Source organism: Plodia interpunctella, chromosome 24 (assembly GCF_027563975.2).
Source record: "Plodia interpunctella isolate USDA-ARS_2022_Savannah chromosome 24, ilPloInte3.2, whole genome shotgun sequence".
In the NCBI taxonomy this organism is placed as follows: Eukaryota; Metazoa; Arthropoda; class Insecta; order Lepidoptera; family Pyralidae; genus Plodia; species Plodia interpunctella.
Window position 1 is genome coordinate 4,048,337 of NC_071317.1, and position 27,543 is coordinate 4,075,879.

At 33.8% G+C, this 27,543-nt stretch overlaps 1 protein-coding gene across 1 annotated transcript in view; it reads left to right on the forward strand.

Moving 5' to 3' along the window:
• The first annotated feature begins 11,067 nt into the window (after positions 1-11,067).
• LOC128680553 (dopamine receptor 1-like) overlaps positions 11,068-27,543 on the forward strand; it is a 63,109-nt gene continuing 46,633 nt past the window's right edge. Inside the window, exon 1 of the mRNA XM_053763777.2 lies at positions 11,068-11,314. The gene's annotated coding sequence lies outside the window, so the exon portion shown is untranslated. The remainder of the gene's footprint in view (positions 11,315-27,543) is intronic.

The window sequence follows — 27,543 nt, forward strand, 5'->3', positions numbered from 1 at the left end:
TTCAGTTTAATTTATTTTGAGTGTAAGCGCTTTTTAATAAACCCGGAACACACACGAAAAACATATAAGCGTCTGTTACTTTAACGTTCATTTTAATGAAACACGTAATCTGAAACGTCACACTCTGTTTTGAAATTTGTTTTCTGTGGACGTTGCTTTATTTTCACGGTGCGTTTTGGCGGGAAATCGTAACATTGTTGTAATTATATCCCGGATTAATGACGCAAGCATTTTTGTTAACATAATATTATGAAGGGTTAAGTCGTTAATGTACAGCTACCAAAACATAGTTTTTCTAATTATTGCGGAATATTTATTTGAACACTAATGACCTTTCAGCACCGGATAGACAAGATTACTTAGGCGTTTCATTCCAAGGCATTCCAAGGCTTTCGCAATCGCGACAGTGTTCTGGACCAACCTTGAGAAGGTTATTATTATTTTGTAATTTCATTAAAAACATATAAATAATAATAGCAAAACCCTTTTGGCATTAAATTCGCCAACACTATTTACATGAGTTTCTCTCGGTATTTTTTTTCCAGCAGTTGTCATGCTAGTAGTTTGTAGCCTGAAAACATATTAGAAGACGATACGTTTATTTGATACAGATAAAAATAATTAATTCAAGACACTAATTAATATGTTGACGTGAAAAAGTAACAGCAAGACAAAAAAAGAATGTTCCACATTTAAAAATTATTCAGTCAATTTTCCAGTCAGTTACAGTTATTTTCCCGTCCCTAGTTCCCCATTGTTTGACGCTGTCATCCTAAGATCCAGACCAGAAACTATACAGCGACATTCATTTAATCTATCACAACTAACTTTGCTACAATCGTTCATCCGAACTCCCTAAAGGCGCACTTCGCAACTCGAACTCGGAACTCGAGACTTTAAATCTCATTGGATACAAGGAGTTTAGAATAATATTGAAACTAGTGGATGGCATTTTTAACTGTTTTAGAAAGTAGTTATCGTTGAAAGAAAGACACTTATAAAGTGTATTATGAAAATGATTGTAAAATATGGAATTTTTCTTTTTTTTTTTTTCATAATTTCCCAATAAGTTAATATATAAATAATATTGTAAATTCGAAAGATTTTGGCTTTTATTATTGTCAATATTCGGGTTCTAAGCAACGTATCGAGATGAAACCTATACCATATTTTAAGTTCTCCATCCGCTATACACTTCGCGTGATGCGCGGATAACGTACAGCCAGACAAAAATTTAAAAAAAGTTGTATTAATTTTTTTAATATCTCCTAGGTACACCAGCCCACTTACAATTTTATTTGTTCACTAATATATACGTGTTTAAGACATTCAAAATTGTTAACTTAGTAGGAAACAACTATTATTGCTAGACCTTGAATCTTGATTGACTGGATACAAAACACCTAAAAGAGAAAAGGCAAAATGAAAATTCGATGGTTATAATATTCTTGTTTCGATCTCGCAACAATTTAAATTTGGAATGTAACTTTTTAAATTAATTTGCTTTTACCTAGTTTCTTTCAGTATACTGCACGGAGAGTTTTTAAAAAATAATTTAAAAAATGCATGTCTATGAAAACCACTATTATTAAAATTGTCTGCTCATTACTTATTTTTCCTCTATGTTAATTTATTATACCATACTATTGTGCAGATTTAAGTATTGTGTAAGTACCTAACTTGATATAAGTTTGAAAATACATCATATCACATAACATACTTAATTATTACAAAATACAAAATTACATGTATTGTACTCGTAAATATATGTAATTTTGTATTTTGTTTCTATATTTCTATGAGTATTACATAACTATTATCTTCAGTTGGCAACGATGTCAGTAGTCAAAAGCGACATTTGCTGGTTCACTGGCTCAAATATAAATGCAATCGGGTATTCACCTAATGCAAAAAAAATGGTTTAGGTCGTTAGTCTGCAAGGTTACCCAGGCACGGAGGCATTCACTATGTACCGATGCAGATTTTTTGATATTTCCGATACACGTTTCCGTGTTAGGTAGTGTCAACAAGGAGGATACAGATTTAGTAACACGTCTTTATGCCTTACGGGGTAGACAGAGCCAAAGATAGGAAAACTCGAAGACAATATTTAGCTGTATGGCAGATTAATATCAGCGCAATGGGCGAAAAACAAGCATTACTACTGAGAGTCATGCCTCATTGCTACGTTGCGCTCCGTCACGTTGACTGCCGTTGACAGATATTGATCCGTAGATATTGAAGAACAACGTAGAAATTGAAGTTTCGATGTACGACAACGCACTTCATTCAAAACCTATAGAAAACAACGGAGCTTGCTGCGTAGTCGTAACGGAGCACGACTGAGCAATGGGGCATCGCTCTAAAGAGCATTGATGTGTGTTATGCTAAATTCAGAAAGCAGTAAAGCGATTTTGATGTCTACCGATTCTATAAGTGTTTATATCCACTGCATATTTTTTGAGTTACGTCAAGATTGGAACAATCTTTATGCAGTTATCGCGAAACAATTTTTTCACAAGTACGCAAAAAACTAGATCTGTTGCTGTTCTTGTTTGCGTAATTGTATTACTTGCGTATTATTGCCTCCATTGCGCCTTTTGTTCAAAACTGGGTTGTTTTCATTGATATTATAAGAAATGGAGAAGTCCTGAAGCGGGTTCATAAATAATAAGTAATAAATAAATATATATAAATTACACAGATTGAGTTAGCCCTAATATAACTTCGAAACTTGTGTTATGGTATACTCACTCAACGATACTATATTTTATAATATATACAATAAATATCCAAGACCCAGGTCAATCCGAAAATGATTATTTTCCATGTTGATCTGACCAGGGATTGAACCCGGGACCTCCACTGTAGCAGTCTGGCATAATGACCATTAGGCTACGGAGGTCGTGGACGAAGGTTGACGTCAGGCAGGCCCCACGATTTAACAAGCAAGATTTAAAAAATTTTAGGTTATTTTAGGTTTATTTTTAAGCTTATGACAGGCTTCCAGGCATCATAGTCGTGAATGCAACCGGCAACATGTTCTGACAGATTTTTTTCTATTTGTATCCTTACAAATTATAAAACAAAATGCTCCGCCGCATCTGTCTGTCTGTCCGGTTCGCGATAAACTTAAAAACTACTCCACGAATTTTCATGCGGTTTTCACCAATATATAGTGTGGTTCCTGAGGAAGGTTTAGGTGTATGATTTATTATGTTTTTACCCGAGCGAAGCCGGGACGGGCCGCTAGTTGTTTATAAAAATATTAGTCTATGCTTGCCGTCAGATATGTGGGTCAGATAAACCTTAATTATTTATTCCTAGTTAGCCGCGAGTTTCCGGCTCTCTTTACGTATGCATGCTTCGTATTACCAATACAATTTCACTTTTTGATCCTGTTTATTGTTTCACGTATACGCTTATATTTTACTAGCCTGTCGTTTTTGAGTTTAACGCGAACAGACAGACGAGGCAACGGACTTTGTTTTATAATATGTAATGATTAGGATAATGAGAATAAGACATTATATAATTAAAATTAATTAATAATTTTGCATTATAAGAATAGCTAAAATAATCTCGTACTAATAATGTACGTAAAATATTTCTAGGTAAGTACAATCTGAAAAATTCGGATGTTGACAATTTTTTAATCGAAGCACGATATTCTCAACCTTATAGATTTTCTTTCGATTTCAGATATTTTTAAAACTTCAAAGTTATGGACTTCAAAGTTATGGGTTTCGTTTCGTTCAATTTTTTTTTAATTTAGTGTGTGACGACCTCGGTAGCGCAGTGGTCAAGTGCTTGCCTCTGAAGCGAGAGGCCCCGGGTTCGATCCCTGGTCGGGTCATGATGGAAAATGATCTTTTTCTGTTTGACCCGGGTCTTGGATGTTTATCTATATATGTATTAGTTATAAAATATATTATTGCTGATAGTATCCCATAGCACAAGTCTCGAATTTACTTTGGGGCTAGCTCAATCTGTGTGATTTGTCCTAATATTTATTTAATATATTCAAGGTCTACATTCTTATGCATATACCTATTATATACCTATTTAACCCGTAAATAGCGCAGATTCGAGACGCAACAGATAAACTATTGTTCGACCGGCGCATTTGCACTGGTTCGGTTCGTAGGTAGTAAATATATTGTCTATTAAATAAGTTATCTATCTCCTTCCAAGCTAACATTTTGCTGGAAAAATAAAATTCCCACGAGAATAAATCCTCAGTGTTGAATAGTTCTATTAAAATAATTAAGTTCTGTCCCAAATTTCTATTATTCCAAGTTACAATTGGCTTACACCTTGGCTTATTAAATCTTTAAGTTAAATGTTGAATGAACAAATGGAGCTATCACCTTTATAAATAACTTGTGTGCAGTATAAAATTATATTGAACATAGATGTAAATAGATACGATTCGTTACTCAGCTAATATTTTGACATTTGTTATATATACTTATAATAAAACTGTACTGTATGTAGGTCATGTCTGTACATAGAAGATAAGAATAATTATCGTTATAAGGGGTCTTTTATAAGACTAACAGAAGCCAAAACATTGTATTTTAGAATTTTTGATTGTCTTTCTGTTTTTTCGCGTGTCACGCAAAAATTATTAAATTTAATTTGATGTGGTTTTCACAGTTATATAGCGGATGGTCTAACTTAAAATCTGGTATAGATTTCATCGCTATACGTTGCTTAGAACTCGAGATAGACAATAATAAGTACATAAAATAAAATTTCAGTTGACATAATATAAGTTCCTTGTATATTCGGTATCTTTATCAATTACCGGGTAGACATAAAGGTCTCGTGAAAATGTTCATTAAATATACTTGTACGTACCTATGCTGCATACACATTTTGTTATCATCGCGCTCACCCAGTCGCGATCAGCCGGAGCAAATCAAATAAGAATAAGTGCAATCCACCAGATGCACTCACACAGATGCGTTCGTGCACTGACGTGCATCCTACTAATATTATAAATGCGAAAGTTTGTGAGGATATATCTGTATGTTTGTTACTCTTTCACGCAAAATCTACTGGACGGATTGTTATGAAATTTGGTACACGGTTAGAATATAACCCGGAATAACACATAGGGTACTTTTATCCTGAAATTACGCAATTCCCGTAGGATTTGATAAAAAAGCCTGATAGTCAATAGACTTCAACTCAAGTAGGTTAAGCCAATATATTTTTGTCTCTCGGACTAAACCTGTATGTTGATTTTATTTCACGGAGAGTTAGAAATATCGAAGTCGGTTTAAGTTTATATAAACCCTTGATTGACTTTTACAATCTGCGCGGGAAGTTATGCGTTTGGAACATTCTAAGTTTTCAAAACATAGAACCAGCATGTGAGAAAAAAATGGAACCAAATTACACACATGTACTGCTAAGAGAAACATGCATCCAGTCTCTCTCTTGCTCTCTCACTCTGCATGATCCCGGTTGCGTTCGGGGTTGTGAAGCCGCGAAGTCCGGGGTCTGTGCAAAAAACACTAAAAATGTTGAATATTTTCGGCTGTGATTTTACAACCGGCCGCCTGCCTGACGTCTACTTTTCTTGGGAATGCTATTGTTGGCAGCTGATAAGCTACCAAGGCTGTGTGTCCCATAGTCGCCTCGTACGAAATCCACTGGATATGGAGTGGGTCCTATTCTAAGTATCTAAAACTATTAGCCTCATGACTAAACCTATATACGTAGTTAATATACTAGTGTATATTAACTACGGCTACACAATTCAAAGCTCCGGATAAAATTAAAGGGCATTCTTTACAGATAGCTCCATTATCGTAAAAATATCTGCATATTTCCGCGCATCGCGCCCTCTTTGAGAATTTAAAAATTAATAGACGGTGTTGCTCTGAATGGCGTGGAGTCTTAGGTACTCCTTGCATATTAGATTGTGGGATTAATATGCAAGTCTTGTTAACAAGTGACATCACTATTTCTAAGTCAAAAAGCATTTCCTTTCTCTATCATCTTCGCAGGTGCATTCGGAGCTGTGAGGCTCCAAAGCCCAGGGTTAGCGTAATAAAAAAACATGCCATTAAGTTTGGAAGATTTGGCTATGATTTTACAACCAGCCCCGCCTGACGTGAACTCTCTTTGGGAATGCCATCGTTACCTATCCCCTGTTAAGACTTTGTGTCCTTTAGCCGCCTCGTACGACATCCACGGGAGGATAAGGAGTGGTGCTATTTTAGTGCGGAACCGCACACCGCAAAGAAGGTTTTGAATATTGAGAGTGCGCGCAACATATCACTCTATCTCACGCATTACCATTGACTCGAGTGAAATAGCACATAGTCGATCTCACTCATGCAAATTGTAATGAAAAGGAAAGAACGTGATGTTGCGCGTCAAATGTTCCCTAGTGTATTCGTGGCTAACTAACTCTAGTTGTATTTACAGACAGTATTATAGAAATCTGACGAGTACCTAAAATAATTGCAAATTCGCCCCTAATACCAGGGCATATGATTCTATGTGAGTTAACCCGATATGCCATACATAAGTTTCATAATAGTATCATATTCATATTCTTCCAATGAGACCTGGGGCTCTAATTTTAGCAACTCATGCCCTAATGCTTGTGTGGGTTGGTGCAGGTTATTGATACCCTGTTTTGTTATGGTGATGACAATGCTGGTTTCGGCAACCCTCATTTTATGCGACGAAAGTAAGGGAAGAGTAAGGGAAATCGGGACGGGCCGCTAGTTTAGCTACATTTACTTCAGCCAGATATAATATATCCGTTCATAATATATCATTAGTTGTCTCACTAATGTGCCTACACAAAAACCGCGGTAAGAGAAAACATACATTCTCACACGTCAGTCTTAATTTCCTGTTACTTCGTTATTATATTAACCATTAGGTGCACGCGTACTATTGTTGTTGCCCGACCTCGCTCGCCTTGCGACTCAAATATGGGTCAGATATTGGGGTTGAATATTTTTATTATAACAGCTTTAACACTTGATTGGCAACATGAGATTCCCAAAGAGGTTACGTACATTTTATTGCCATAAAATTTAAAAGACTTTTACACATTTTAAAATGTATGTCAGTATTTTATTAAATGTCTTTAGAGGCGAGGTCTTGGGTCCTGCGTGAACGCAAGAGTCGACTCGCTAAGAAGAATGTCTTTACAATTTAATGATTATCTGTTTATTTTATCTCGATATATTTTTCGTTTTATTTAATGTCTGGAACATCTAGAATAGAGGTCTGACAAAACCAGTTGATTTACGAAAAATAATATATTTTTTTAAATATCATTCATTCGTCATGACGAATGACGAATGACGAATGCTGTGCGCAAAGTCATAGATCACCTAAGTGTTTAGATAAGAAAGAAATCATAAAAATAATGAAAAGAACAGTTGCTCATCTTGTCTCGCTCAAACTGTACTTCCTACTATTTTATAGTCTTCAGAAAAAGGCGGTAGGTAGCTAATTTGTCTGTCAATCCAATCGAAAAAAACAAATGTGAGTACAAAATATTTTTTCTCCTTGAAATAAAGAGAAAGTACTATAAATTAATCAGAACCAAGTTAGCCACTGGCTATCTTATTATCATAGAAAATTTCATGTTAGTAAACCGACGTGTAACATATTCTGGTGAAGTTGCTCCATTAATTAAAGAGGACTTTTGGGAACTTAACTCTGTAACTAGTGCGATACAAACATTGACGAAATTTATAATAGACTAGGGACCCGGCCCGGCTTCGTACGAGGTCTATAAACCTTCGGGAATTAATTATCCTTTGAGATATATTTTATACATTAAATACATTTCATGTAACTGACAAATTATATGAATACAATAGTGCGATAGCGACAAAATAAACTATAGCTTAAAGTATGCTTTTACATTTTAGGGTAGGTATATTATTTTATGTACATTATTTTTTATTTCTCTAGTCTATTTCTCAATATGTCTATGGCTGCAAACTTTGAATCTGGTTTCTAATCCAGGAAGTTTGGATTAGACCTTTAACTTTGATTTATAGTATCTATTATATTATTATCCCATTGTATATTTCAATACATTAATTTCCCGCTAAATTGTTATTAATTACCTATAAATTCATGTTAGGTAATAATATTTGGTATAATACCGTGTGACTGCGCTAATCTTAATTGGCGCGAATCAATTGAAAATAATAATGAATCGGTCCAGTCCTTTGATTATATTTTAGACCTAGCGGCCGTATGAGGCGTTTTAGGAACACTTATGTTTTCCTTAATCGCCTTATACGACCTAGGGTAGATGCTAGCTAGCACACGACAACATCGTGAGGATATGGAGAGTTCCAATTCTAGAAGGAACCACACGCACTTTTCACACGTAATAAACTAAGTATTATCCCAGACAAGTGTAATTTATCACCGAATACCTACGTTTTATATATATCTTTCCGAGACAAGTCAATTTATCTAATAGGTCATTACCCCCAATTAATTTCTAGGCACTTATTGTTCAATTTCAGGTAAATAGCACGCGATTTCTCAAGTTAGACACCTGTGATTTAGATTGTCTAGACTATTTGTGACTGGAATACAGAATGATACGTTTATTTCGTTGTTTGAAAGACATGGATAACCTTTTAAGGGCAAATAGCTGTTTTAGAACTTGCTAAAGTTAAAGTTTAAGATATGTTACTGAACATTTACCACACTTACCAAACTATTTAAGAGCACTAAGAAAATATGAAGTGAAAATAATTATTTAGGACTGGTGTTGCAGGCGCCCTGTGACCAGGGTGCGGTGACCACTTTCCATCAGATAGGCCGCATGCTCGTTTGCTTGCAAAAGAAAGATATATAAAAACTAAAAAATTGATCACGTTTCGACAATGGGAGCCCCCTTACATATTAATTGTATGTTTTTTAGTATCTGTTATTGTTTTTGTTGTTAATTATGTTTTTAGCGGCAACAGAAATATATACGAGAAAATTTCAACTTCAACAATCACGGTTCATGAGATATATTCTGGTGACAGACAGACGGACAGACAGACGGTCTTAGTTATAGGATCCCGTTTTACCCTTTGGGTAGAGAAATTTATTTAAATAATTTCGAATTTAAAAAAATATTTTATAATATTTTCCTTCCGGTGTCCTGGTAGAATAAGTTGATGATTGATTATACTTCCCGTCTTTATAATCCCTGAAGCTCAACTTTAGCAGTTTATATAAAATGGCGACAGAGCTTAGTGAAATAGAGTTAAAGTGCTAAAGTTTGTAATGTATATTACCTCAGAAATACATTAAATATTTTACTTCATACTCTCTCTCTCTCTCTGTACCACGCATTAAAGTGTAAGTCACATTTTAGTTTAGGATACCTATAGAATTAAATTACTGAAATTTTAAAAAGAGACTTTTTTTCAGTATGACGGCAAAACTTTATTCAATAATAATTGATATAATTAATAAAAGTTGTTAAAAACACACCTACATTTTCCCTCCATGAAACAGTTTTGGAATAACTTTATTGCATAATAAAACGCAAAGACACAAGAAACAGAAAAAGCACTAGTAACGGCGGACTTATTCCATGAAGGTATTTCTTCCAGTTACTCACCGTTATACAGGATCTACCTCCAGGCATTCAAGTCAGACTAGACTACATATTTCGTGAAGGGTTTCAACCAATTTGTATTGTTTCCTCAAACAACATTCACACCTGCCACAAATTTATGCGCATACGGAAACAGTGTCAGGACGGTCCAAGAAATCTTGATAGCACTTTCATTTTTAAAACTGATTTTTTGAATTGAAATTGGATTGGATTGTGCATTTGACAGTTTAAAAATTTGGAGCGCTCAGATGATACGTTAAAAAGCTAATTTCAAATTATATTCTTTTCCACATTCAGCACCTATCAATACTGTCCAAAATTCTTCATCATATATTCAGGCAGTGCGCCAACAAAAGTGTTAAATCATGCTTTTCTTGCCGCAAATTCCGTCAATGTGAACACAAAACGTGTCATATTCAAGTACAGTCAACGGCCCATCAACCTGCCCAAATTCATAGCAAACTCGACGCTATTACCGAGGTTAGTGCATGGTGACTTGATGTGCAGTTGACTGTACAATCCGTACTAATAGCCTCCTGTCGTCTATCTGTCTCGAACCGAGAATGCATTACACATGCACATAATTTTAGCATGTTGATACGGTTAGTTAGGACACAATAGGGATTGATGAAATGTCAAACATCCTCCATTGTACCTGCTTCAAAGGATAAAGAGAAAAATCCTGTATGGATGTTATGAATGAGAGATTTGAAGCATTTGTATGATATTTTTTTGTATTATTACATGAGTGTTAAAAGTCAGCCATGACTATAATAAAATATGAAGGTACAGTCAATAGCACATCAAGTTACCCTGCACGAGCCTCGATGGCGCGGTAATAAAGCCGCGTTTGCAATGAATTTTGGTAGGAGGTAGTAGGTAGACTGTACATGTATTATTTGATTAGAAAAATACTGATTTAAAAAAATTTTAAGATTCTAGATAGAATGAGATTCTTTCGGCATTTTCTCTCAGCAGTGGTCGTTCCGAAAACAACTAAGTAGTATTTAAAATTGTAGCTTTGATATTTAAAATCATAAGAAAATTTACTTGAAAAAGTGCCTGTGAAGGTATAATTTCTGAATTGATAGATTCTGAATAATCTTGATTTTGCAATAAAATATACATATTTCAAAATTTGTGAAGCATTTGTTTATTATTATTCTTTATTTATTAGACGGACCATAGCTATAAAACTGTGTGAGAGAATACAGTCCAAAACTCTTCATATAAAAAATGATGTTTCGCTTTCAACTATCGTTTTTTAGATAATTAAAAATTCCTCTATCGAAACCAAGTCAAATAAAAAAATTGTTGATTAAATTAACAACTAGAGGAACAAACTCCATCGGTAAGAAAAACTGGCCCTCACAGTTGAGGCATTACCACAGAAGTTGTGTATCCACGGCTATGTGTAGAGCGCACCGGTCGGCAGTAGACGGAAAGGCGCCGATCGGAGCACCCACAGCATCGGCGAACGAAACGCGCGTTCCAAATTCGAAAAATAAAAAATTAAACAAAAACAACCAGTTACAAAACAATTACGAAAATATTAATAATTTGGCGTATTTTTTTTTTTCGTGGATTTTGTAATTTTGTGTGAAGTGGTTAAAGCATAGTGTTGAAAGTTAACTTTTGCATTCGAAAACTGAAGTTTTTTGAAAGTTTTCGAAGGGTCACGCTTTTTTTCAGGTAAGTTTTACACACTTTTATTAGTTTGTTTTAATACTCCTATAATTATTGCATTACAGATAGTAGTCTATTTTAGTGTTGGAAGAAATAATATTTTTAATGCGCATTTAATGATAAAAGCTATTAAAATAACATATCTGTGCCTAGATTCACAGAAGAAAGTCAGTTTTTTACGACGCTAATATACGGCTTTTTTATAGCCTTATGGATAATATGAGTCGTATGTGAATTGAATGGGACGTTATCATTTTTACTTACGTTAAAAATACTGAAATTAATATTTAAAAAAATATCTGCTTTTCTGTTGACAAGTTAATGGTTTTAGTTATTTTCAGGGTGATCTAAATGTTTTATGAAAAATAATATTCGTAAAGTTAATTGAATTAATTGTGATTTTATCTAAAAATGAAAACAATACAATATTGTAGCAGTGCCTATTTCACTATTGTGGAAGGTTAATTTTAAAAATTCATGTTTTTACCATTTTTTATTTTTTATCTCAGTTTATGAGACAGACAGAGACATTATAGCATACCAATTATATTTGTAAGTTTTATATTATACTGTGTGTTGTTGTGTACATAAATAAGTTAATAAAATAAATCCTATGAACAGATTTCGATTGTATAATACGAAAAACTTACATTTAAGAAGAAAAAAAACGGTTCTCTATTTTTGCGTGTTCCCGAGCTTGCCTAACGTGAACCCTCTTTGAGGAGCCATTGTTGCCTATTAGCTATTAAGGTAAGTGTCCCTTAATCACCTCGTACGACATCTATGGGAGGATATGGAGTGGTCTTTTCTAAGGGACCACACGCCGAAGAAAAAAACCGTTGTTTGCATATTATAAGTGATCCTACTAGCTGGAGAGCGAGTTGAAATATTTTAAATAGAGAAAAGAAAATGTTCTTCGTTTTCTAGCCAGTTATAATTTTTCTTTGTTCACAATATTTCAACGATACGATAAACATGTGCTCGTTTCACATAAACTAGGTTAGCGACTTCAAAGCAAACGTGCCGCTTCGTAAAGAAGTTTCGTTTCACGCACCCTTTGTTCGATATGAACAGCACCTGAATAGGAAAATTATGACATTTGATGAAATAAGATGGAAGTTTATATTGCACTGCATAGAGTAGTTGTTTCGGTGGGATTCCCTACGTCATTCAGAAACAATTTATTGAACTATGTTTCCCTATTGACGTGTAATCGATATCCTAACTTAGATAATATTTATTTTCCAAATTTTTGAAATCCCTATTTTTCGTTTTACCGAATTTTTATTCCAAAAACTTTGATCATGAAAAATATGTCTTACGGAAATCAAATTGCTTTTATACGAACGCACGCGTACAATTTTTGCAGCTTACTATTTTCATCTTAATTTCATGAATTAGAAAAAATTAAGGATTTGAAGTACAATAACATTTACAAGTACTTGAATAAAATCTGACACCGGTGTTAGCGATATGGTCGAAATGAAAGAAAGAAGAAAGTTTTTGAAAAACTAAAATCTCTTGACTAAGTCATGAATGTAATAAGTATAATTTTGCCTAAATATTGCTCGTAGCTCCGCTCACAATAGCCTATGTATGAACTCGGGTTTACATACCTATTTTAAATTTTATCAAAATTGACCCAGCGGTTTGGCGTGAAAGCTGACGAACAGACAGACTTTCATATTTATAATATTGGTATGGATTCAATGAAAAAAGTTTCCATGAATGAATATTATTCAGGTCTACAGGTCTGAAACCAAACTTGATTTGGCTTGGTACCAAATTGCACAAATTAACCTGTGTTGGAATCTTTCCTAATGTAAGTGCCAGACACTTCATCTCGGCACATTCATATGAGCCAATTTTCAAAGGCATTATGCACAGATAAGTTCCAATTCTCATGCAATCGAAGTTCATTAATTATCTCCAATATTTTTTTACGTTTTGACCAACGCAATCGAAAAATTTCGGTTGTATGTTAAATTGTTTCTGTGCGAATGCAGATTTTTTAAAAATAATAATAATGTTGAAATATTTTTTTTCTTAAAAATCGTGATAGTTTCAGCATAAGTTTTCAGCGAAGCTCATGGTAGCAGTTTTAGTTCTTCAAGTAAACACTAGAGGCGCTGTACTTTTCTTCATAGATATTTTTTACGAAGGCGCTAGGGAGTTCGGTGACTGTAAACTCATGGTAAAAGCACAGAATGTTCGATCGATGGAACACTTTCGGTAGTGAATTTAATTTAAATGATCGATAAAAATTGGGAAATTTTATTAATTAATAATCAGGGTCCCAGGTAATGGCAAGGCCTTTACCTTCGCAGAAATAAAATCTATGCTATAACGTATTTTCATGAAACACTGATCCGATAGACTGGTTCAATGTAGATAAATATACAATGTATCTCATATCTGAACAAGCCAATCCAGCTCACCTACCGCAATCCCAGTTTTTGCTCCACAAATCGGTTCACTTTTACCCACATCATCTTTTTAATTAAACCTGCCCCGCATGTGATTCAGGGTTACTAATTACGAATTTAATACTCACAAATTTAATTTATGAAGTAATTATGGAATTTGTTCATTGTTTTTTTTATTTTCCACGGGAACAGAACTTTTTTCCGAGAAAGGTAGGCCTACGAATGTATGTGGAATTTCGAGAATATTGGTTGAGTATATAAAACGGTAAATAAATAGGTAGGTAAATAGATAACGGTATAACGGTAACGGTATGTAACCAACAAACAAATGAAATAACGAAGGAATAAACAAACTTACTTTCGCATTTATAATGTTAGCTAAGCTGTATGTCTTTTGGAACCTTTATAATCTAATATAATCACATTCAAACTAAACAAAAATATTAATTATATTACCTATCATAGATAAATAACCACAGAGATTATAGTACTAACTTCTATAACGTCATGTCACCCCTGTAAGCCAGCAGCGTGTAGCGTTAATTGATCCATTAGTAACCTCGCGTTAAGATTTACTTTTCTTCGTGACGTGAATATAAAATCATTGATAAAATCATAGTCATAAGTCGCCACGTATTCTAGGTACACTAATCTACACTTTACACTCACTCTCTGTCTCTCTGATGCGTATTCCCGCCGGTTGCTTTCCAGATTGAGCATTGAGCTTCGGAGCGCATAGGCACTAAATAAAAGCGCTCATAAGTATATGAGAACAATGCGTAGTTAGTAAACTACGCATTGTTCACGCATTTGCGTCGGCATGTGTCTAATTTCGGCGGCAGTGTGGAGCTGACATTATAGTTGCTAAATGGTGCGCTTCGGGTAATATAAGTATATAATATATATTCACTATCTACAATAATATCTATGATAATATTATAAAGAGGTAGTGTTTGTAAGTTCAGGGGTAATATACGGGACTACGTAACCGATAAAAACAAACACCAATATGTAGAATAAATAATAAATAAATAAATATATTAGGACAAATCACACAGGTTGAGCTAGCTCCAAAATAAGTTCGAGACTTGTGTTATGGGATACTAGCTCAACGATACTATATTTTATAACAAATACATATATAGCTAAACATCCAAGACCCGGCCCAATCAGAAAAAGATCATTTTCCATCATGACCCGACCAGGGATCGAACCCGGGACCTCTCGCTTCAGAGGCAAGCACTTGACCACTGCGCTACCGAGGTCGTCACATACTAAATAAAAAAAAAATTGAAACGAAATGAAACCCGGTCCATAACTTTGAAGTTTTCAAAATATCTGAAATCGAAAGAAAATCTATAAGGTTGAGAATATCGTGCTTCGATTAAAAAATTGTCAACATCCGAATTTTTCAGATTATACTTACCGTCTACTCTCAGCTTAGAGGCAAGTACTTTACCACTGCGTCACCGAGGTCGTCAGAATGGACTGTCCCAATGAATTTATAGTTCTTATTATCTAACGAAATATAATATAGGTAATATTATATTTCATTAGATAATAAGGACTTTGCATGACAATTGAATTTGGTGCATAAATTGTTATAATAAAGAAATTTCAGTCGGCGAAAATAATCGAAATAGCCAGCTAAATAGCTCTCTCCATTTTTTATCTGTGTGCTCTCCTTTCTTCAAGGAATCAACGCCGATCTTTTTTATTTTCATAAATTTCCAATCATAAACATTAATTAACAAGACCGATGTCTCCAATATCTGTTTTCGAGTGCCTGGATGGATCCGCCCAATTTGAAACCTAATTAACTCACCTAAACTTGTCTGTCTGCCTAAACTTATATTTATATTGAGAACACAAAGCCTATCCTTTGCTTAGTTAATGAATCAGGATGATAAATCAAGTTTTCGTTTGTAAAATATACCTACTGGAAATACCAGAAATTTATTTGAATTTCGCTAGGTATTCCTCGAATTATTAGTCGATCGAAGCGCACCTTACGCTGGCTCCACAATGTCGTCGAACAGTTTGCCAAACATAGGCGGGTTCGGTATACATTGCTAGTTTTTCATTGCGCTACATAAAAGCGCTCATACTAACTACGCAATGTTCATGTTGTTGCTAAATGGTGCGCTTCGGGTAATATAAGGCGCACTTCATTATGTAATACCTCTGAATTTGAAATGTGTGTATTCACACGCACATTATATACCTACACACCACAAATGTACCTAACTATCTAAGCTTCTTAAGATCCTTCACTTTTTATCGAGTGTATTATTGGTAACACTGGTGTCGGATTTTATACAAGTCGTTTAAGGCATCTGAGACTGGTTGGTCCACGTTGAATAAATAAATAAATCGACAATGCCCAACGGCACACAATATCGTATCGTGGGACGATGGGCAAATATCTGTGACCACAAGTACAAATATTTGCCCGCAGCATGGTAACCACTGCGCCACGGACCACGGAGATCGTCAAGGAATTCCGTTTAAGTATTTCAAAATCAAAATTTAGTTTTTGTATACAATACTGTTAGACATGGCAGTTTACAAATATTTATTTCGAAAATTCCAACGTAAATTTAATTTCTAAGCGGACCAGCTGATAGGCAGTAGGGATCGCTATCTCTCTCTCTTTCTCATATCGAAATATTTTTCATCTTAACGCTTTCCGTTAGTGTCTTCGTTAGCCACAATGCGTCGGGAACTCTAATTGCCAGATCATTGGTGCATAAACAAGTTTTACTTTTTTGGTATTATATTGAGACTGAAAGTCTATATTTTATACGAAGTTCCAATAAAAAAGAACACTTATTTCCGCAAACGTATAATAATGAGATTGGGTCACTAATGATCCACTAATTGCAATTAGACCGCATCTTTGTCAACGTGAAGCTATATTCCGATATTAAATGGTCGAAATAATTAGAATTTAATAATCACAAAGGTATGTTCTTATTGTATCTAATAATTAATTGTGAAAAAATAAAAGCATTTTGTAACTGTACACATACGTACTAACTGTGATATAAAATTTAAAATCAGACCATTTTGTTCCTGAGACGATTCTCACACAATCGAACTTCATAAATTATCTGAAATTTTTTTCGATGATACAACGATAAATTTAAATCTATCGATGCGTTCTTTAAAATAAATTGGAGAAAACTCATGAAGTAAACTTCGATTGCTTGAGAATCAGGCACCAGGTTTGCAGTAGTCGTATGCAATTATAGGTACTCCCATAATTTGAATTTAGAATACCTACATATTAAACTCGCTAGAAAAAGTTTGGAACAAAACATGAAATTGGATTAAACATTTGTATGCTCTAACCCCTTCATCGCTTCTATTCACTGGCAACTTGCAAATAGGTTGCTTTTTATGAAACAAATACTCGCCGGTATTGGATTATTTGAATATTTGAAATAGAACACACATCGGACGGAATTGAAAGATAAATGTGTCATATTTTGTGTGTTGCTTCAATGTGAATACAGTTATTTTTAGTCGAGCGAAAGGGATGTTTGGATACACTAAGATTGAAATGTCTTTGACCTTTGTCGAAGGATCCATAAACCCTCTTTTATATTTTATGGAGCTTGAACTTGAATGTAATAATATTTATCTTAGATTTGAAATATTCAATAATATTTGATTGTACGTTAATAATTCTTGATTGGTAGCACTGATTGCTAGCTGGAGATAGGTAGACTTACTAATAGCAAGATTTGGATAAAATTTATGTACAAATTTTCTATCTTTAACTTAATATTATCTTTATCTTCAAGTGCTTTCTAGCATAATATTAGTAATATAGTTTTACGGGTAACTACACTGCAGAGTATGAATATTTTAGCATTGTAATGCAAATATTATGTTCTCAGTTTTATCCACGACATAATTTGTCTGCAAGAATGTCGTAAAATTTGCAAGTAGCCTCATCAGTTCTTTTATATTCAATGGTTTAAATTCTTACGGTTAGGAAAAATCTAAATATTTGAGAAGTTTTATAAGTAGGTACCATAGGTTTAGACTATCTACGTCGCCCGCTGTTATGATTAGTCTATGACTAAAAAAAAATAAAGTAAAAGAATTAAGGAACCCCGCGACTACGAAATCTCAATCGCTAGAAACACACTTCCCAAATTAGCTAAAAATAGCATAGCTAAAAACACTCTCGTTTAAATTCTCTTTCGAATAAAACAAAAACTAGATCAAAAGGGTGAATTTCACGAGCATTTTGAACGCCGCCGTGGGCTATCATTAGTGTTTATTAAATTGTACTACACAGTAATCAATTTAATTATCCTATTAAATAATTAATTATTAATATAAAAGTGCTGGTACAATGTTGATGTTATAAATGTTTAATTTTAAAAAAAGATTCTTTATTAAAAAAAAATTTGCGACACTAATGAAACGCTACACACCGCGTTCAAACAGTCGCGAAATTCACCCAAAATCAGTTTAGCTTGGCTGCTAAGATGCCACCAATATATAGATATACAGACACATTTATCTGTAGTCGGGGTTTTAAAAATACACGGCAATCGATTGAAGAAATACACATAAAAACTTAATGTTGAAAGAAAAGTAATGGATCACATGGAAAAAAGCCGTAAAATTTTTTTCGACTTTTAAACATGTTATTTTCCCAAACTCCCAACCATCTTTTTTCGCCGTCTGTGCACCGGGAATCCAAGTAATTCACAATCAATTTCTTACAAACCATTGACACGAAATGGCTCCGAGCTATTTAATATGGTGATTGGGTCGAAAAATAGGAAATTGGTAAAGTGCGCCGTCTGTATCCATTTGTTACAGACGACAATTCATTTTGTTAGAATGGTAAGACCGTTAAGTATTTTATAGAAGGTTCTAGAAAACCAATGATATATCACCTTCAATCTGTGTTAGTCTGGGAGCTAAGTAATTGATTAGGTGATCGTGCTGAAGTTTACTAGTTTATTTCAAAAACTGTTCCTACTTGTGTGTGTCTTAAAGAATATGTTATTGCTTACACTGGTGTCAGAATTTATTCAAATCGTCAAAAATATTTATTCTTTTTAATCGTTTCACTGAGTGTTCCCTAAATTTAGGGAAACAGTCAAAATTAAACTTATTTATTTATCCATACTAATATAATAAATGAAAAACAAACAGCCAGACGGCTGTCACTCTATCACGGCTAAATCACTGAGCCGATTTAGATGAAAATTGGAATAGATATAGTTAATTGCCCTAGGTAAAACATAATCTACCGCGGACGCAGCTGCAGACAACAACCAGTACAATATATTTAAACAAAATTAATTGGAAATATTCTGATTCTGTTCGATAGAGTTTTAGTAAGCAATAATTGTTCTCAAACAAAAGCAAAATCAAAATCTTTTCTAAATTGCATTTTTGAATTTAATTGAAAACCCGATACCAAATGTCGTTCAATTTATTTCAATTCTAGCTGGTTAGTTATAAGAAAATGTCTGAAAATTCAAATACAAAGGAATTCTCAATTTCGAAGAAAAATAAGCAAATCGAGCGGTCTTATCTGCCAGATATTTCGCACGGACCGTCCTCAGGTGCGGCCATTTGGCACTCATTCCAATATGATCTCGGCCTGGCCGCCCTCACTTACATTATCCCAGGACGCCCTTGGCCCTTACGGTCTTATTTTATGTATTTATGTATACATCAAACTTGTAGCTATCATCACAGGATTACTAGCTAATACGATGTATGCAATAACATACTGAATTAAGCACTCTATATATATAAATATATATAAAAGAGTTCAACAATAATACGCGTTTCGAGACAGTCCCAGTCACATTTGTAGCTATTTGTAGAATTCCTCCATAGTCGAAACATTCCGTTTCGTTTCACGAAAATCGTAACTTAAAAAGCTATACAGACCAAATGCATATGTGTTGTACCTATGCGTTAACGTATATGCGTTTATTGTTTGAATTCTCCTTTATTGAGAGTAATTGCTAAAACTAGTTTCAGACTAAAATCTATTTTGCGATGTATGGCCAGTCTGGACGAGGGCCTAGTGGATTGAATGTCTCATAGCCGGACCAAATGTCGTCGATGGAATTCTTATAAATACAATTACGTTATTGGAAAATTTCATTTGTCGCCTTAGCCGGTTTTTGTGCCCCTATTTTTACCGCAAAGGGACTGCGAAAATACCCAACCGCATTTCCCTTTCGTGAATAAGTGAATTAATAATATTCGTTTGCATTATTTTTATGGTATGCCCAAAATAAAAAGGCATTCCTTTCGACGCACCAATCTGAATGTCACCAGACCGTTTTGTTTAGACCATCTAGGTTTTTAACCTCTGACGCAAAAAACACCCCTCGTGTTATAGTTTGACCGCTAAGTGTGTCGTGTTTGTTTATCTATATGTCTGTCTGTCTGTGTACGTGGCACCGTAGCTCATCTAGGGCTGAACCGATTTGGATGCGGTTTTTTTATTTAATAGCAAAAATTTGCTATTAAATAAAAAAAACCGCAAATGCGGTGGTTCTTAGATATGTTTGATTAAAATCGGTTCAGCCGTTCAAAAGTTGTAGCGAAATGAATATTGAAAGTAGTTTTTTTTTTATTTGTCTAACAAATAAACTTGTTTAGGTTCTGTTTAAGAAAGATTTCAAGAAGATTGATTGATAACAAGAAAAACGAACTTACTTTCGAATTTATATTAGAATATGATAGACAACATATTATTTAAGTCTAAGGTTTCATCACAAATATTAAATAAAATGTCTTTATTTCATACATAAACGTCCATATTATTCATATTAAATATCTTACTTATATTAAATTCATAATTTTATTTATATGGTCATCAGTCAACAATGTGAATATTACATACAAATATGAAACAGGTATACAAACAATGGCGATTAATTCACGAGCAAACATTGCGGTACAGTCAGCGTGCGCGCGACATGTGGACCGCAAATTCTTGTGGCTCATGTGACCTGCAGTCTGTAAACTATATATACACTAACGGCCCGTCCCGGCTTCGCTTGCTCTTGAATCACTGAAAAAATCAATTAAAACTCGCATAAAAATCCGTTGTGTAGTTTTAAAGATCTGGGTAGCAACTTTTATTTATCTTTACATAGTATCAAGTCGTTTCCCGCTGTCTGTTTGTCCTTATGTGTAGATCTTTAAAACTGCAATGTATTATTGTATGATTAATGCGGGATTTTCTATATAGAATCAAAATTAAAGCATTTATTTAGAAATTAGGCATTCACAGGCACTTTTTCACGTCATTTTCTGAATTAAACGATGTTTAGCAAAGCTAGTTAAGATTAACGTATCTGTGGATCTGTCTGTATTATTAGTTCTTGTGTGTGTTTTTGTTTGACGTTTCTTTCAAATCAATAAAAAATCTAAGAAACCCCCGACTCCGAAGTTTCTGGCTGCTATTTATACTATTATTATAAAGAGGTAAGCGTTTGTGAGTTTGTATGTTTGAGGCGGGTAATCTCCGAAACTACAGAACCGATTTCAAATATATTTTATCTCAAAATTCCCACGGGAGCGAAGCCTTGGGAAAAATCTAGTTTGGAATAAAATTAATAAGAAAACATATTTTACGTATTTTAAAATAAACCTAAATCTTTAATAAATAAACCTATAAGTACTTCATAAATGAATATTTTATATTTGAATGTAAATAAAATATTCAAAATCCCTTGATATAACGCAAGTTTCGGGTCCGAGGTTTGAGATACAATTAAACTGGATGGGTTCTTGTGTGTCGGGCCGCGGATGGGAGCTGTGAAGTCCCATGGGAACTGACCCCAATCTTGCAGGAGCAGACACGTCGGCTATATCGGGAATATCAAGTATTTCTATTCATTTGTCCTTTCGTGCTCAGATTTTAATAATATAATTGTATATTAATAAATTTTACGGTGTTTTTTATAGAAATAGTAGAATAGACAATGTTCGAAAAAATCATTTCAGAGGTCTTCGGACTTTTAATAGTATCACTCTTATTTTCATTTAGAATTTGATTTGAAAATGAAGTCAAAATTCTTTGAATTTATCCTGTGAAACATTTCAAGAAATTACTCAAATTAGTAGTTTCAAATTTAAAATATAGAACACACGGCGTCACGGGCGCTGTTTTTTTTTAAATTTATGCATTTTATTTTACTACATACTACTGGCCATTTATTATAAAATAAACTAACATTAGCGTTGCGTTTTCTCTTCTTTAAGATATTTTTCTTAATTTAAAATTGTTCGGAGACAAATTAATGCAGTAGCAAAATTTGAATTATATTCACAAAGCGTATCGTACGGGTTATTCGTGCTATACTACTTTCCAAGTAGTTATGTATGAGAAATGAAAATCTTGTTTACCCTGAAATATGTCACGAAAAATAAATTAAGCTACTTGATTCCCTAGAAAGTTGCACAGTTTTATGGACCATAGCAGCTTATAATGACAATTCGTACCATATGTTACTGTTAAGTGTATTTCTCTATTCTTAATATTTTCATCTTTGTAAGAATTTGTTAGATATACGCATTTAACTGGTCCATAGTCACAAAGCTTCTCTCTCTCTTTCTTCGCGTAACCCTAGCTTCATTCGGGGCTGTGACGTCACGAAACCCAATGTGAGCGCTAAAAATATATCTTATCATTTTTAAGATTCATCCGTAATTTTACGACCGGCCGCCGCCTGATGTCAACTCTTTGAGAATGATATTGTTGCCTGTCAGCTGCCAAAGCATTTCGCCTCGTTCCACATCTGTAACAGTATATGGACTGTTCCTACTTTAGGGGCGAGCTTTTATAATTGGGCTATTAAGTATTAGCATTTTTTATTTAGAACCCAGGGCGGTCACAAACCTAGAACCCGTACTGGATATAAGCTTAACCGGGAGTGCGGTCGACGTGTCACCGATATAGGTCACTTCCTTCGCAAACTGAGCTCAATGAGAGTTCAGTTTTATACGTGTAAATGGGCTATGAACGTTTTGTTGAATGTTCAAACTTTGATGTCAAGGGAAAAGTTTTGAGGCTGTGAAAATAACTCCGATCTGTTTTTAGTGACTTTTATTGTGACATTTACTACATGTTTTACATACAATACAAAACCCTTTTTTGCACTTAAAATAAATGTCAAATTTTATGTTTTAAGTAGAATACGGATAGAACGGCCTTATCTCTGTGAGAAATTTCTCTTCAACTTTCTGGAAAATTACTAGATAAGAATAAGAAATTAGCAAGTTGGTGAATGAAATAAATGAAGAACTGAATTAAGTAAATATTTATTTTATGCAATTTAAATAATGTTAAATGAGAAGTCAGAAAAATGCGAGGAAATGCTGCCAGCGTTATTGGCACCCTGCCTCAGTCGGACGCGTTGGACGAAATATTGAATTAGTAGTTTTATGAATCTGTCATGACGAGATCTCAACCATATGGAGTATACTAAATCTCGATTAACCATTATGCACGGTGAAGACCCGAGTGACATGGATGTCGTGAAATGGCTATGCCTTAATGGGAATAAAGTTATTTAAACCTATGTTGATGATGGATATGGAGCGACGATCTGAGGGTATTCAGAAAGAACTGGTCGGAGGTTGCGCAAGATAGAGAGAAATGGAAGGGGATGGAGATACCTTTGCCCAGCAGTGGGACAATAAGGGTTAGCAAACAAAGAAAAAACTATGTCGAGAAATTCAAATTCAAAATTCTTTATTCAATTTAGGATTATACATCACTTATTGACGTTAATAAATTACTTAAACTAAGTCTACTGCCGACTTCCAAAGCGCACGTGACGAAGAAGCGGTGCAACAAACTTCACCGCAGCCTTTTCTCCAAGGACGTCAATTAACAAATATAGGTCTTATACATATATTAAAAATTAGAAAGATGAATTTACATCATTATTAAAAATGTCTAAATTTAAATGAATAAATAAAATAATTTAAAAAGTTGAATTTCCAATAAAATTATTGAAAATTGTCTCAACAAAAATATAAATAAAAGTCTAAATGTACAAAACGTACGTAATCATGTCAATATGAATGACATATGTTATAAGGATACTGTACCATGCTTGGGCCAAACATTATTGTCGTTCACGCAATCTTCATCAGAGAAAATTATATAGAAAGGGCAAACAGCCAACACTTGATGACCCAGCAAGCCGATCCCCAAGTAAATGGGATAAGGCTAGAAGAAGAATGATAAATACGAATGCCTACTAATTCGAAACTTAAATTATATTTATATATATATATATATATATATATATATATATATATAAAGTATATTTCAATAAAGAGACATGTAAAGATCGTATACCATTTTCTAAGTAACTAAACAACCGCGTTATAAATGAACTATTTTTGTAATCGCCGAGAAATCACGGTATTTGGTTCACGTATTTTCATAGTAATTTCTTATTACAATGTACGGGCTTTAATGTATGGCCATATTGCGTGGCTACACTCGTTGTCTTTGCATTTTTTCGATAACCATTACTTAACCGATTAATGCTTGATTTTGATAATTAAGAAAGGGTTTTTTTATTACAAAATATGGCTAAGTAAGTATTTACTAAGTGAATTCATTAATAGTACCAAGATTTTGTTATAATTTAGTACTAATTTACTGTTACTATCTGTATATGCCTGCTGGCTTTGTAAAGATTTTAATTTTCTCTATTTTCGTTTTATTTAGTATAGTTTAGATTTCTTATAAATCGTAGGGTTTTTATTTAAATACCAGTTATATATTATGTGCAAATCGACTTACTTAATTTTTATCAAAATTAGTTTCCATAAAGAAAAAGTGGGATAATGCTTTTGATGATGTTATATAATGAAAAAAATATCCTCCAATCTTAGCGATAATTTCATAAGATAGTAGTGAACTCTTAGCTGTCATTTGTTACATGTAAATCTTATTTAATTGTAAGTCCGAACTAAGATTTTAATCGGGATAAGTCCTGTCCGACACAGGTACTAATATAAGACGAGGATTAATGAGGACACCAAGAATTAGGCCGTATTTTGCAACAATGTAATTCTAAGGTAAGGCGACATAAATTGTGTTAATTTTAAACTAGGCTTAAGATGTTGTTAACTAAGGTTGTGGATGTTTTTGTTAGGGTTATTGTTAATACTGGTGTCGATTTTATTCAACTCTCGTAAAGGCACCTGCCGTGATTTTATGATTATCGTCATCTAGTATATAAGACTAGTTATATACACTGTAGAAACTAATAATAGTTTGACAGCGGTTTCCTCACGAAATATCTTCACTAAAATTTCGAACCTAGACCGTTGGAATCACAGGCGGTCTTACAGAAGAGAGAAGAACATAGGATATTTATACCTTTAATCCCGGAAAAAGTTTCCATAAGAAATTTACGCGAAAAGTTGTGGGCAATAATAGCTCGTGTCATATAATTTTCTCTATGGGAATAGGCGCGGCAGTTAATATTTACGCTCATCATAATTCACACACTTAAAATATGCACGTGTAAATATCCGAAGTATTTTTAATCAGCACTCCACACCTCGCCAGCGCGCGTCATCAATCTTGCCCCTTGATAGGTGAAGCTCGTGTTGAGGTGTATTGGACGCGCTCAGTATCGCGACATGCATATTATTTAATAATAATGATTTGATAAAGACTCTCACATCTTCATGTGTTCCTGGTAACATTCGGAACTTTGTTTATAAAATATTTTAATTTCGCGTGAAAGATATTTTAAATACCTATGTAATAATAGTATATTGTTTAATGAAATTGATTGTTTCAATATATCTATCCGATCATTGCTTGGATATTTGTAATTTTCACTGATTGTATTTTGTTAGGTACTCAATATCCTCAAAGCCAAGATACAATAGACTATTTTTTAAATTATTTACAAAATTAACACTTGAAAGTATCAGTAAATACTTAACCAAAACTGTATCTTAAGATCCCAGTAGTTTTCCGTGAGCATTTATTTATATTTAAACTTGGTAAGTCTGAACTTTCATCACAGTTAAGGAGACGTTAAGCTGCATTCAGATAGAGATGAATGGCAACGATTTATCTCCAATAGTGGGGACGGAGAATTGGATTTTTGTGGATATACTTATAATAGTTGTTGCTAGTGGCTCCGTCTGCGCCTAAAACTATTCTATGTCACTTTCCAGCTCTCCAACTTCTTCACACCAAAAATCATCTCAATGCATTGTTCCGTTTTGACGTAAAAGAAAGACAAATAAACACTCTCACATAATTATAATATTGATATAGAAACGGAAGAGTGGTTATGGATATATATTTACACCTGTTTCCCATAGCGGTAAGGACTAAGAATTTCTGCTTGCCATGATCCTGAAATATAAACCTAAATATAAATAAACTCAAATTAAATATCTAAAAATGCCCGATGATATCGTGCAATGAGCGTTGGCTCATTGGATAGGTTGAAATTTAAAATTCTTTATTCAATTTTGGAATATCTGAATTCTTTATTCAATTTTGGAATATCTGAATTCTTTATTCAATTTTGGAATATCTGAATTCTTTATTCAATTTAGGATGTGATATTCACCCCTTATTAAAGTAAAAAAAAAACTTAAACTAAGTCTACCCGCCGACTTCCAAAGCGTAGCTGTAAAAGAACGAAAGAAATACTATTGACAAGGTTGAAACAATCTGTTAGTTACTAGATACCACCGTTGTAAAGTTAATCATTGTCGAGCATTCGGACACAGTTGGAGTTAAAAACAATTCGGAATAGTTTTCATCCCGGTATTATGGTGCATACAGTCCCCGGGGAGAAAGGGGAGGCTAGATAATATATGAGACAAAATGAGACCAACTTCGTCTCGAACTAAACTCGTTGTTGTTTAACAAACTTTGTTTTTGTGTGTGAAACTGGGCCTTACAAATTACTATTATATTTACTATATAATACATAAAAGCAAAAACACTTATCATCAAAACTAAGATGACTCAACCAAGATGATATTTGACATAAAAGTAGATTGCATGCTAAGAAACAATTTTTGGAAATATAATTTTCATTATAAAGAAATTTAGAATAATCAAGTGAAAGATTTAAATGAAATACATTACATAAATATGAGTAGACAATTAGTAGTATTATTAGTATTAATAAATTTAATTTGAACCAAACGTGCATTTGCCAGTGTGCGTTTTAGTTGCAAAGGCGCGTGTCAGTCTTATGTGTAGGTGTACCTACGCGTGTCAGTCTTATGTGTAGGTATATTATAATGTAAATATTTCCGGATAGAATGCGTAATAAATATGAGTAGCTAATACTAATAAGTTTTATTAACGAAAATAACTTTCCGCTTAGAATATACTGCAGCTGGTGTAATAGCCAAATAGCTGAAAGACGCCTACAAATACCCTCGCATCAGCGAAATTGACTGGGCAGAGCAAATTGTTCGTCGTGACGCCATCTTTTTCTTTTTTTCTGTGGCAATTTGTTGCGTTCCTGCCGCCTGGCTTATTCGCCAGTTAGTTAGATTTTGACTAATGCTTTTTTTACTACTACAAAATCAATTATTTCCATAGACCAATTAATTTTGTTTAACGTAGAACAAAATCTGTTTTATAATATTTCGCAGTTATTTCTACTTATTTTTATATACATCTACTTATATAAGCATTAATAATGTTAATTGTAAATTTAATAATTAATATTTATTTTTTTCCTAATGATACCAGGCATGATGACTTACTTTGAAGGCTTTATGTTTACC